General features: G+C 42.2%; 1 long non-coding RNA gene across 3 annotated transcripts in view; it reads left to right on the plus strand.

Moving 5' to 3' along the window:
* The window catches only part of LOC120750248 (uncharacterized), a 35,243-nt gene extending 22,574 nt beyond the window's left edge, over positions 1-12,669 (plus strand). For 2 of the 3 annotated variants that reach the window (XR_005699942.1, XR_005699943.1), the window contains exons 5-7: positions 9,896-9,986; positions 10,563-10,642; positions 11,998-12,669. This is a non-coding gene — a long non-coding RNA (uncharacterized LOC120750248). Of the gene's footprint in view, positions 1-9,883; positions 9,987-10,562; positions 10,643-11,997 lie in introns of all 3 variants that reach the window. The other variant, XR_009207631.1, reaches the window with a different exon arrangement.
* The last annotated feature ends 1,176 nt before the right edge of the window (positions 12,670-13,845 follow it).

Below are 13,845 nucleotides of genomic sequence, written 5' to 3' on the forward strand. Positions count from 1 at the left end.
AGCGTCCAGATGCTGTAAGCCTATTGGCTCATGCTGGCTTTCTCACTAATTTCCACGTTCATATGTGCATCTGATATGTATGGCATGCATGAACATTTGTGCTGTTTCAGTGAGAAAGTCATGTTACATAAATGAGAATTTATCTGTTCAAAGCACTACTCGGGAATGGATGATTTGGCAGTGGAAACAATTTCTTAATTAGTGGTGTCTGGTATTAGTTCTGCTATCTTTTCAGACTAGACAGGTTTTAGCTGTTGCACATTTTTGTCCCCCTCTCTCATCCATTGTTCTTTCTACCACTAGTCTCTCACTGCTCTCAGTGCCTTCCCAGATGTTCCCCAGTCTGGAATGACTCGCCTGTCATTGCTGTTCATAACTTGCCAGTTTGGTTTGACCTTTTGATGTGTGGCGGAGCTGAATTCTCTTTTCTTGGTAACTGAAAATGTATTTTCTGAAGTTGCATGGTTTGGACACTGTATGTATAGAAGTGTTTTTGTGGTGATTATTGTCGTAATAAAAGACCTGTTGAGTTCTCAGCAGTCACAAGAGTCACTTAGAATAATGAAGACATTTGAATACAAGGCCAGTAGGTTCATTCCTGTTTTACTTTATGTCTCTTAGGAGCCTTCTCTATGTTCACAGCTACTTTCTTGTTGCTTGCACTTCTTCCTGTGTCTCATCTTTACTCCTCATGTTGTTGATATCACTTGACGTGCCTGGCCAGCATACAGCATCTGAAAGAAGGATTCCTTCATGATTTGATTCAAATCATGATTTGATTGTCTTGTACATGACTTCATACCTTCTCAAATCACATTCCGAGTTGCTGTCTTTTTGAGTAACCCTGAGAAAAAGATGGATACAAACATTTATGAAACTCAGTTTGGGTGGATGCATTTTCTGACATCAGTGCTGTGTAGCTCATTGGGATTGAGCCCACATTCTGCTTCACTGAACACCCCTTTTCACGTGGCAGCACCCTAAGGTTGGGGTCCTTGCTCACCAGCTCCTTGTGAAGGCTGTGCTGCATTGAATTAACAGTGTCTGTATTGCAGTTTTGTCTCTTGTTCGTACCAGTAGTTTGTCTGCATCTGAAGGGCTCGAAAGATGGTGTCAACAAGCCCTAATAACCTCTGAGCCCAGCTGCATTTTTAGCAGTGATATCTTCTGAGTTGCTTTGCAGATTCAGCTTGTAGCTCCTGCAATAAAAGCAAGGATGGGCTGTGTGTAGTTTTGTAGCTGTTTCCAGACTCAATGTGTGTATTTTTTTCCCATATTTGTGCTTTCTAGCAAACACCTGAAGATACAGCTGTGCTCTGCCACCTCTTCTGCCATCCTGTCTCCTATGCCCATACCCCAGAACAGTTTTGATTCTGAGTCGTAGAAATCCTGCTGGTTGCTTTTGCTGAGGACATTAATATTCCTTTGTGGCAGGCTGGTTTCCACATGGCAGTCCTTGGCATCTGCTGGGGCCCACTGTGCTGTGAGGTAACTGCTGTCCTTCCACAATACCTTGTGCCTGTGTCTTTGGCAATGAGTATTGAGGCTGCTCTGGCCCAGTCAGGTAGTATTCCTTGATGAGTGTTTTTTCAAAGGCTTTGCACAACTTCTGTGTCTGTGCAGGAGTGCTGTTACCTGGCTCTAGGAAGGAATCAGGTGGGTACAGAGGCCAGGAGGATCCAAAACAATTGCCTACCTTTTCAGTAGCCTCATGCTGCTTATCCAGCTTGTGGATTCTGTGGCTTTAGCAGTGGTGCCTTCAGCATTTATTTTATTGCTCCCATAATTTTTCTTTCATGTGAGGGGTGCTTGGTGAAGCAGATGCTCTACTGGCTAGGCTGTTCTACTTTTCAGGTCTAACATGCCTGGGACACATCAACACATTCAGAAACACCTTGGTAATACCAGAGAGATGTCAGTCCTTTGAGCTGGGGCTTTTTGTGTATGTGCGTGTGTATGGCTGGTGATGTCTTTGAAGATGCTTGTATTCCACTTACACTTGCAAAAACATGGCTGATTTGCTCCCTGAACTTTTAGGGACCCAAACTTTGATCTCTGCAGGCCCTTACTGTTGACCTTACTTACATAATGTGGAAGGGGGACTTCAGGGGGAAGGCTGAGGTGGTTAAGGTGTCACCTGAAGTATGGCAGAATGAACTCTGTGTGTCTACTCAAACTGAGCAGATGAGGAATCTGAATTTCCTAAGGGAATACTTGAACCAGTAGGTAGCTGATTACTCCAGGGACTCTCCCTCTTGTTTCCTTGCTTGAGAAAATGGGTATGAATGCTGCATTGCTCTGACACAGGAAGGAAACTCTTGGTGAATGCTGCTGATTGTGGGAAAGACAGGCAAAATGCTGAAATGCCACCTATGCCTATACATTTCATGAGTGATCAGTTCTGGAGCTTTCCCTATTGAGTGGTGCCTCTGTGCCTGTGGAACAACGTGTATCTAGGCAGTTCCATGCCTCAGGCTGAGCATTTCAAAATCAGAAGGCTTTGAAGAATCTATAAGGGGATGAACTTCTCCCATGGTGAGTGCAGTTGCATTCATGACTTCAGGTAAAACAATGGCTTCTGTGCTAGGAGTTTTTCATCCAGATGTTCTTTCTCTCCTTAGTCTACTTGCAGATTGGATGCTATTGTTGTACTGCTGGGTCATTTCAATTTTGCTTTTGTGGGTGCAGTGTTGTTTTCTTCTTTTGTGTAATGCTGTGGAACTTCTTGTAGCTCAGTGCTATTGCGGATGACCTACAAGCAATTTGACGTTGTTTTTTTTTTGTGCATTGTTGTTATCCTTGACTGCTAAACTATTTCAGGCTTTACCAACCACTTGACCTTGGCTGGTTTGCATCACACTAATATCACATATGTCCAAAAGTTAAAAGCAATTGTTTTAAGAGTATTAGGAAAATTGCAAGGTCTCCAAAGGTAGAAAAAGCCAGAGTCAAAGCTGCTTTGAGAGCTTAGCAGGACTTAGTCATGTAAAAGGATGAAAGAACCTGAAGTTTTGAAACCATGTTTTGCTTCCCCAGTTTACAAATAAAAGAGAAATCTGATAGTAGGGTAGAATGGTGTGTGGGTATGCAATTAAAGACTGTTTGAGTGCCCCAAAAGCCCAACTTAAGGAATTACTGGTAATCTTCCTCTTAGGGCTTCTTAACTTTTTGAAGCCTTAAGTTGGCAAAGTAAAAGATTAAACTCGTGTAGGTTTTGGTGAATAATTCCTCGTATTTGGGGACAACAGAAGACAAGCTCTTTAGGCCTGCCCTATGTGTATCACTATTTGCATTAATGGAATAATGGAGAGTGCAGCAAATTGCCTGACAGTATGGAAACAGGGTGGGATGCTCTGCTTGAAGGGCATTATAGATATTTTCTAATGGTACAGGTAAGAATTTAAAGGTGTGGAAGCCAATTCTAAAGTCCGGATGCAAAAAGTGAATACTCCCATCCCCCCACAAAGAAAGGGTGCTGACAAGAGGTGCAGGATACAGGGATTGTTCCCTTTGGAAGCAGAGTGATCAGTGTGTGTCAGCAGCCTCTTCCAAAACTGAGGAGTCTTCTGTTCAAGTGTTTGCCTACCAGATTTCTGTTCTCCAGTGGGAATTCTGAAAAGGCTGCTCTGTGGATTTTAATCTGCCCTTTGGATCTCTCAAGCCAGTGGGTAAAAGATGAAGACAATTGGTTTGCAACTTGAATTCAATTATGTTTCTTTTATGTAGATACAGTGGATTTGGTATGTCATATCAATATGACAAAAAAGGGAAGTGAATTATCCTGGGCCCTGAAACTATTGTTGGAGAAGGAAAAGATTTGTAGATGTTAGTTAACATACTTTGACAACTATTTGCCAAAGCCATTCATTACATCTGCCTCTGCATTAGAAAGGGCACAATATTTCATTTTCCATTTCCTTTCACAAATAGAAAATTAATTGCATAGACTTGCAGAAAGTGCAGATATAACTCGTTATGTATTGTTAAGGCTGTCTGTGATAAATTTATCAAGCTTAGACAAAAAGTACTCTGAAATCACAATGGATCTATCTTAATTAGCGTTCATTAAATGACAGTTACACCTGTTTGGAAAGGGGAGGTAAAAGACAAGTTTTCCAGAAGCACAGTTGCATGGTGGTCTCTGGCTATACAGGAAGCTGGCAATCATAAACTATACTATGATTTGAGCCCTGTTACTACCTTTCATGAATCAAATTCCAAGTCCTGTTTTGCAAATGAATTATTCCAGTGTATCTGTTAAAAAAAAACCAACAAAAAACAACAAAAAAACCCCTGGGCTGTTATGACCATGGACCATGCAATAATGGTTATCTTGCTGTTCCTAGTGATGTAATTGAGCAGTTATATAGGGTGAAGGTGAACCCATTAAAGTCCATCTCTATAATGCAGTTATGACATATGCTGTTTATAGAAGTCTCCAGCCATAAAACTATCCCACTGTTATCCATTCTTGGTTATATTGCTGATACAGCTTATCTCTGCTGGTGCCACTGGAGTGGTGCTGTGGAGACTGTCCTCAATGACAGCAGAAACCAGAGGGTGATCAGAAATGGTGTCACAGTTTACAGAAAGAAGCAGCAAACAGGAGGAGGTCAGGGACACCAGGACATGTTACTGCCATGTACCAAGTTGCCTTATGAAAGAAATACCACAAGTTGGAAAGATAAGGGAGAAAATGGGAAGTTTTGTGCTCTTGGCTAATGGAAGACAGACATGCTGATGGATGGCTGAGCACTGAGAAGAGTTTTCAATGTGCTGATATTTCACTCTGCTTTCCTCTGGATTGGGGTTACTATAGATTCCATGGGGGAAGAGCACAAAACTGGCAGCCAGAGGCTCCTGGGCTGAGGCCTTACAAGGGTGAAGGGGGAGTGTGGTGAGCACCAGTGTCTTCATTACTGTCAAAAGTAAAACACTTGCTGTAAAGACAGCCTTAATATGTATTTTTAAGTCCTACATTTGTTAGGTTGTGATTTAGGAGTTATCTTGTTATCTGCAGGTTTGGTTTCACAGATCATCTGCTCTCAGAGCTTTTGTTAGAGGCTTCACTTTCAGCTGGTGGGTTATAAACAGTCTGAAACTTCTGCTTTTCCCGGGTGCTTTTCTGACACCATCCTCTGACCTACATTTCACCCATTCCTGCACTCCTTTTCCCCACTCTGAATTTTTGGAGTGCTGAGATCAACCCTTTATTTTTACCAGTACTTTTTAAGTTTGAATTCTATCAACAGAAAATAGAACTAAGTTTAATGCAGTGTCTTTCTATTTTTTTTTTGTTGTGTTTGCAGAACAAACTTTAAAAAAGAAACTCAAACTTAAAAAAAAAGGCAAAACAACCTGCAGAAGTCAGTATCAGCCTATTTCCTTAGTTGCTTCAAACAGTTCTAGGTTCCTTGAGTTTTCTGCTCAGCTATGCAGATGTGAAACATTCCTCCCTCAGTCTGAGCATGTACAGACGTCTCCGTGGCAGAGCACGATGGAATTTGTGTGATGCACATACCTCATTCCAGTCACAAGTGGCATTAACTCCAAAACTATGTTACAATTTTCACCAAACAAGCCTCAAACTCATACTTCAAAATGTAGGTATTTTTGGTTTGTTTTCCTGCAATGGTGTTTGTCTTACTTGGCTTCTGAGATTGTCAAGGGTTTAGCAATGCAGGGATCTGCCTAAATAAGTGAGTTAAAATGAATCTGGTGGAGAAGATCTAGTTGTTGGTTTTTGTTTTGATCTGTAAGTTAATGTGTGCAGGTCAAACAGTCCTTCAGTCTGCAAAGGCACTGCTGCTGATGTTGGTGGAAGGCGTTTGCAAAGACATCTCAGTGCACTTGCTGTTTTTGTGATGGGCCCATTTCCTCTCTGTTTAGAGCCTCGTTACAGCCCTGTTCTGTAAGAAAAGACACAGTGGTGCTAAAAGGGCAGATTTCCCTTCCTTTCTTCTGTTTCCCTGCTGCAGCTCCAAATGTTCTCTTTGCTATTCACCACTGTCCCATTTTATCTGTTATAATGCTGTCAGCAGAACAGCTGATGCTGACCTCCTACGTGCCATTGTTATGCTTTAGTACCAACATCCCAAGGTAGGTGACGGAGTTTTCATTTCTTGGCTGTTAGTTGAAATTCTAACTTGGGTAGGTTTCACTGCCTTGGTTAAAACTCTGGGCATGAACTGAAGAGTCTCTTTCACAGATAAACAAAGGAAAAAAAGTTCTGACGCCAAAGAATTGGAATATGCTGTTCAGGCTCGCAAAATATAGCAAGCAGGAAGGATGGAGCTCCTGGCTTTGAATTTAGCACATCAGTGGTGTGTGTGGACTTAGATTTATGATGTCTCAGCCTTTTGATTCTCCTGCACTTTTCAATGGTGGTCATCACCGCTCTTTTCATCTTACTGACAGAAGACCTTGAGATTTAGTCACATGTGACTTTTACCTCTGCCAGTGCCATTCCTAGATTGGATTAGAGATTAGGTTTGTCTTTTTCTTCATCCTTCTCCTGGCTCTACATATTTGAGTCTACTGACCTCCAGTCTCTTTGAGATCAAGCTACTGTGTTCAGCAAAGATAAACCTGTGTCTGATTCTCTTATCTGAAAAGTTGCTCCCTTTCAGTCAATAATTACCCAGAATTTTTTGGGATTTACAGTCCTTTCTATTCTAAAATCTCAACCCATTCTCTGACTGTGATTTAGAAGACTGTGAAAGGTGAATGGAAAAAAGGGAGATCTTTGAGGGGTTGAATGTTTTTTATTTGCTTCCAGAGCTGCTTCCATGCAGGACTTTTAAATCAACTTCCACAATCTTTGACGTAAACCTTTGCTTGCATCCAAGAAATAAGTTTTCCATGTCAGTTGCATTATGATAAATCTGAATATCCATTCCTGGTGTCCAGCTTTGAAAACCTTGATTCTTCCCAAATAATATTTAGGAAACAGAATAATGAGTAGTTTGTATCTCTGACTTTTGTTGCTTGGATTTGCAGATGAAGAATATGGGTTTGGATCGTAGGTTCAAGACGCAAGACTAGGTTTATTTAATAGGATTGGTATGTCTCATACCAAGGTGAGCTCATAAGCTACAGTTTGGCACAGCACACAAAATATCCAGGTAACCTTAAGCAACAGAATGATTTCCATTAGATTCTTGTCAGGGTTACACCAAGCAATTTAAGAAGCAACAGAATGTAACTTCTGTGACACAGATTTCACAAACTGAATAATTCGTAATTAATGTTTTGAGGACTTTAGAGGTAGAATGGTGCACAAATACTCTATGGCCTCTTCCCTGTGCATGAAATACTCAGTATTTGCAGTGAACCTCTATTGAACTGGACTGTACCTCACATAAGCTTACCTTAAACTGAAGAAGATACAAATAAATTGTATTTGAAGTTGTAAGTCAGAAAGAATAGTGAATGCCAATTACCTACAGCATAAAATAGGCTATTAAAGTAAGGTTTTGTGATTTCTATTACTTATCTCATTTCAGAGGCTGGTGGGTGTGCATAAATGTGAGAGAGCTTAGAAGTTTAAATTATTTGGATTAAAAATCATACTCCAATTAAAGATATAATGCAGAGATAGAAACATTGATGAAAAAGTGCCCTGTTTCCGCATTGCCTGTCTTTATTCCTTCACAGGAATAGTTGAAAAGTTGTCCCTCTGTGATGCAGGGCCGTGGTGAAATGCCCTCTTTGGGCTCCCTCTCTGCAGGCCAAGGGCAATAATGTCCCAGCTGCTGATCAACACCAGCACCAACAATCTCTCTTCTGTGTCAAGCAGAAGTACCAGTCTAGTTCAAACAGCTGGTTTGAACTCTCCCAGCTGATTTTGTCTGTCATGTGTTAGGAAGGGAACATCTGAGCTCCTCTTCGGGCAGAGGAGTGGATGAGGAGAAGAGTTCACAGCAGCACTGTCCTCAGTTGGACTGTGAAGAATCTGTCAATGGCCCAATTGTCTTCACAGGGTCTTTTGTGCTACAGTTAAGGCACTGCCTGTTGTGTGTGGACAGGGCTGAATGCAGAGGAATGGATCTGTGTAGATCAGTCATAACCACATCAGTAGGGAGAGAGAGAGATTGCTGTGTGGGACAGTTACACTGTAAAGAAAAAAGAGAGAGCTCACCTCCTTTCCCCTGCAAAGCCATCCCTTTCTTCCCAGCTCCTGCAATTATCTGCTCCAAGCTGTTTTTCCACTAGATTATCTGCAGAGTAGTTCTACAAAGAGCATTGAGAAACAAGCCAATACGAAAGCAGTAGAAGGACTCAGGAATTTCCTTCTGATGTCCTGGTATGTTCCAAATCAGCTTGATATGAGATACACAGAGGTGGCCACCAGACTGTGTCTTTACTATGAGTGAGGAGACAAGATTTCTCAAAGTTGTTTCCCTTCTCAAGACAAGGAGTGTGCAAGAAGCTCCTGGTTTTGGAGTTTGCTAGCTCATCACAATCTGCTTCCCCCTGGAGATCACCAGAATGGAGGGGGAGATCGATGAAAATTTACTTATCCCAAGGGACAGCGCAAGCTCCCTCAGTTTCACAACCTGCCACGACTCACCCAGCCATGTTTGCATTTTTCTGTTTGATAGAATTGATGTATTTTACACTGAGCTGTATTATCAACAGGGTTCAAAGCAACTCTGCGTGTGATGGGATTGATTATTTGTAAATGAACTGTTTTCTGTTCCAGGGTTCAAGCTCAGAATGTCATAGTTACTTTTTCATTTTGGAAGGACTACCTCTTTTCTCAGACAGGAAACAAAAGCTTATGGTACAGAGCATTTCTTGGAACCTTGACTCTATAAATAACTGTTCTGTAGAGCACCCAAAATACACCAAAATACCAGGTCTAGTATGAGCCATGGAGGAAGTTTATGCAGCTACTTACTAACTTGACCTTTGCGTCAGTGCTCGGTGTGCTGCTCCCCTCCACAGCATGTCAGTGGAGAAACCCCACAGAACATTGCAAGTGTGGCGTGACTGCACGTTCTTAACGTCGCTGTGTTCACTGCAGGACTGGGGTTGTTCTTCTGAACCTGGATTCAGAGAGGAGTTTTAACATTTCTAGGTACGTGCCTCTGCTGAACCTCTAGCAGAAGGTGGAGTAAGGCCTAGTGCTAGTATGCTGGACTGAGGAAAATGTTAAATATGTACCCATATCAGCATCCAGCAGCTGTCAGGATAAAGGAAGTTGTGTGCCAGTTGGTTCACGCAGCAGCATCCTGTTGGGGAGAAAAATGCTGACCACACTTCACCTTTTGAGCCAGCTGTCTTCAGGGATTTTATATCAGAACCCATCTTCAAAATGCTCCTTGTCTTCCAGCCTCCTCTAAAGTCTTCTTTTTCTTCAGGTCAGTTATTCTTCACAAGGTTCTTCTCCAAATTTCAGTAAAAACCCGGGGGATACTTGGCATTCTGCTGGAACTGAGGAAAACTGAAATAATGACTTGGCAATTTATTTTTGATAAGCTGACTTTCGGGATTTATTCATTCCTACTGCATGTGTCTGCAACGCAATCCAGTAGGCATAAATGACATATAAGCAATGGAGTAAAGGTTGTACCTGAAGTGAGTTTTTCTTTTTATTTCTTCCTCTTTTAAAAATAGTTTCTGTAACAGACTTTCAAAATCACTTGTACCTTTGTGGGGTCATCTCAGACGTCTTTGGTATCCAGGTGTATTTTTCTTGAAAAAGCTTACTTTTTCAGACCTTAGATACTTAACACAGTTTTGTTTCTCAGCTCTGAAGAATTAAACCTTCAGAATTACCTACCACTGTGTGCAGTTGCTCTTTGTTTCACTTGCAGTTAATAAACTTTGTAATATGGACTGATTGTACCTAAATAGTCAATAACATTTTCATTATCAGCTTTGTTATCAGTTTCTCACAGATGTCACAAAAGCAGCGAGTCCTGTATTATGTTGCGGAGGAAGAACAGAGCCTTCAGGATCAGTTTATGGAGGGGGCAAAGGTGAGTGGGGACCCTTGGGCATGAGGAGTTTTCTGTGTGTGAGGCTGCTGATGGTTTAGTAGCGGGACTGAGGTTGCTGGGGCTGAACAGTAGGAACTGAGGATGAATAAGCAGAGAGGAGAAGCTAGAAGCTCAGAACAAGGCATTTGAAGATGATGTGATGACACAGAGGAGGATGTTAGAGGAATTCAAAGCACAAGACTAAAATGGATGGGGCAAAAGGAACATTATCTTCATAATCTGCATGGGGAGGAAGGGATCAAGAATTGCCTGAAGGGAGAAGGTGGGCAGAGAGAAGGGTTATTGTGACATGTTGCTTGGAGATAGATGATGAATGTTTTATTCTCTGAAACCAAGTACTTTAGAAGAGCACAAAAGGATGGGAATCACTTGACTAAATGGGTACATTGCATGTAGGTATTGATGCTTCAGCTTACAATTTAAATTCTCTATATTATTTAAATCTCTGTAAATGGGAGAGAAAAATATTCACAAAAGGGTTGGGTCCCTGAGGGCAGGGCCTTTACAGAACCCTGAATAGCTCTGCAGTGTTTTGAGTTTCTCTTCATTCTGCAGGTTCTGTCACCCAAAAGGCCCTGTAAATTGCTGGCCAATTTATGGTGCCAGGTTGTTTTTTGCTTTGGCAGAGCTTAAAGGTAAGCTGAAAATAGGATAACAAAGCAAAGGTTACCCAGCACTCTTAAATAGATGGCCATTTAGACCCAAATTCACTAGAAGCCTGCAATGTACCTGAAATTAGAAAGCAAGTGTCTCCAGCTGATAAAACCGAAACCAGAGGAACACAACGCTGTGGTGACTGTAATAATATGACTGTATTGTGTAATAACTATAATAGCGATGGTATCTGCAAGTGTAACCTTTAATTACTCTGCCTGTTTCTGCAAACTCTTTAGGAAGGAAAAATAACACCTATTTGACACATGTTGTGAAAATTAAATTTCCCGATAGACAAGAGTGTAGGAATGTCTCTCCAATGTCAAACCAAACTCCCTTCTAACACAACGTTTTTGTCTCTGACAGTGACCAATAGTAGATGCATAAGGGAGAAAAGATAAAATGTGACAGGTAGAGTGTGACACTGGCTGGGTTATAATTTCCTACTTTCGGCAGTTTGAAGATTAGGAATTTTCTGAGTCTGAGCTTGCTTTCAAAGCATCTTGTGTAATAGCCCAGCATAGTGCTTTCCCTCATTTATGCATCTATTTGCTCTGTTTCTGTCCCCTGACATTGGGTCTTCTTGTGCAGCTCAGTGTCACATGTGGTGCATTTCAGTTGATTTAGGAACCTGACACCCATTTTCACAAGGGACATGGGTAACCGGGTTTTCTGAGAGCCACTGATTATTGCCCATAATGGGAGTTTTCTGGAGTGATTTTTGGAAAAATGTTGTCAGAGTCTGTGTAGCATTTTGGGAATGAAGGTGGTGGATCAGTTAAATGCTATTTTGTGTTTGAAGAAGAAAGGAGGGGAAAAAAGGACAATAGAAATGGGATATGTTTAAGTTGGAATTATCCGTCATTAGAGAATTTTACATGTCACGTACAATTTTACATGTGAGAGAAATATCATTGCCACTGCCACTGGTATAGATATCTGAAATACTTGTGTGTTGGAGTGCTCTAGTCCCCCTTTTAGATGAAGTGTAAGCAAATAGAAAACTGTATCATCTGTGGCTGGTGCAGAAGACCACAGTACAGTAAAAGATTTATTAATCAGTCAAAACTGTATCTCTGCCTCTGTTACAGGCACAAATATTAGTTTCTTTTATGCTGTAGGTGGTTCTTGTCAAAGGGAATGGAGGAAGAGGGTCATCCCTGTTGTCCCCTTTTTTGTACAGACTTCTCTCCTAACGCTTGCTAAAAGTAGCACTGAAATCAGTCCAGGTCCCTTAACTTCTCCTGAGGGAGAATGTGAAGAGAGGTGAAAGTGTCTACTACAAATACATAATTTTCTTTTCACTTCATTGTTCCCTCTCCATCTGACTTGGCAGGTGAGTGGGAATGGTGTGCAAATCGATCCCGAGGCAATCAATGACACGGCAGCTGGCCAGAGCTGAACACCGATGCGCTGATCGCCTCCAAATCAATTCACATGCTGCTCTTGCTCAGGTTACCTGCCACTTCAGCAGGGAGGCACGGATGGGGAACTGAGGAGAAAATTGCACAAAAAGTATTCTGGGACCTTTCTAAATAGGCCACTTACTTGCAACCCTTCTTCCCTTCTATGTACTGGATATATAAATATACTGGATGTAAGGATATGAAAAGGTCACGACGCAGTGCCTTGTTTGAAACTCAGACATTGCTCAAAGGGAGCAGAGTGGGGCCCTGGAGAAAGCCTGGGAAATTGTGTGGAAGAGACAGCAGTCCTGTGTCTTCTTCGCTGTTTTCTGCCTTGGTGTAAGGTATTTAACTAGTCAAGCATTGCTGTTCGGGTGTGCACAAGCTTAAATAATCCTGTGGAGTGTTGTGCCACGGGGAACTGTGGTTCCTAATTTCTAAAACTCCTCAAGGTGAGCGGCTTTTGTTTTGTTTTAATAAGCCAGAGTTGTGCATGTTGAAAGTGCCTATTGTACAAAGATCTCAATTTACTTGGCAAACTTCCATGCATTAAGTCTCCCTGCTTTGCTGTCAAGGAGTGAGGTATTGTTATCTCCATTAAGAGCAAGTGAGCCAGGAATAAATGCCTAGTCTCTTCGTATTGCTGCTGCTTCCTTTTATTTTGCTTTCTTCTTCTGGATAGTAGCCCTTAATTTAGAGTGTAGATTGTTGAGACTAGAGATGGTTCTGGCCCCTGCAGAAGAGGGACAGCACCTCATCCCCATGCCAACAGGAGGACATCTCCCTTGTTCTCCTGCAAGTGGCTGGCTGTGACCCAATTTAGTGCTGTCCTTAGGGATTCTCTTGTCCGTGCCACAGTTGCCATGGTCCCTAGGGAAGCAGTCAGCAAATAATTTAGGGGTAGGACCACCCAGCAGCCTCTTCTTCCCACCAGTCACTGACGTGAGGCCTTAGCAAAAGACTCAGTCTTGTGTGGGAACATGGATCCATGTGCACAGAGGATAATCCTGCAGGGAACCCTGTCCGACACGAGGATAGCCATGGATTGGGTCCTTTGGCTTCATACATGGAATGTGTCACTTGGGAAGGAGAAAATAAATGCAGTTGGCTGAGTGAATTGCTGAAAGTAATGCTGAAAGGCAGTGGCAGATCTGTGGAAAGGCTTGAATATTGTGTGCTCTAGCCCATGCTGCTTGCAATAACACCACTGCTGGACGACTGAATATATTCAGAGGTTATTGCTCTGTGCAACCCCTCATGGTTTAGGGTACTGCAAGACGTGACATGGCCCGGGAGCTGCGTTCCCCTTGGAACGGCAGGTAGGAGCAGCATGCGCAGAATAGGTACAGCCATGTCAATAAGGACTGGCATTCATTTATTTTGTTTATTGCCCATTAATTTTAAGGAGTGCTGATACACTTGTCTGTTTTCAATAGTCCAATTGCTGCTAATCATAACAGGAAGTAAATATTGGGCACTGCCTTGGGAACACATTGGATCACAAGTGGTTTGTGGCAGTTGTCTTTTCGCTCAGCTCCTGATGAGATGAGGCCTTATTTCTGACTGGGGAACAAGAGTTCAAAGGTTGCCCATCACATGTCCTCTCCTGCTCTGAGATAAAGCTGGCAGGTGGAGCCAGGCAGGTGGAGCCAGGCAGGTGGCTGAGACTGTATGGCAGGGCCCAAGGGCAAGCTGCTGCCATTTGTGAGGTACTCTGGGCACAACAGGGAGCTTCAGGAAGAACTAAGTGTCTGAAACAACATAAGCACAGTATTTCT

The sequence above is a fragment of the Hirundo rustica genome, chromosome 3 (assembly GCF_015227805.2).
Source record: "Hirundo rustica isolate bHirRus1 chromosome 3, bHirRus1.pri.v3, whole genome shotgun sequence".
In the NCBI taxonomy this organism is placed as follows: Eukaryota; Metazoa; Chordata; class Aves; order Passeriformes; family Hirundinidae; genus Hirundo; species Hirundo rustica.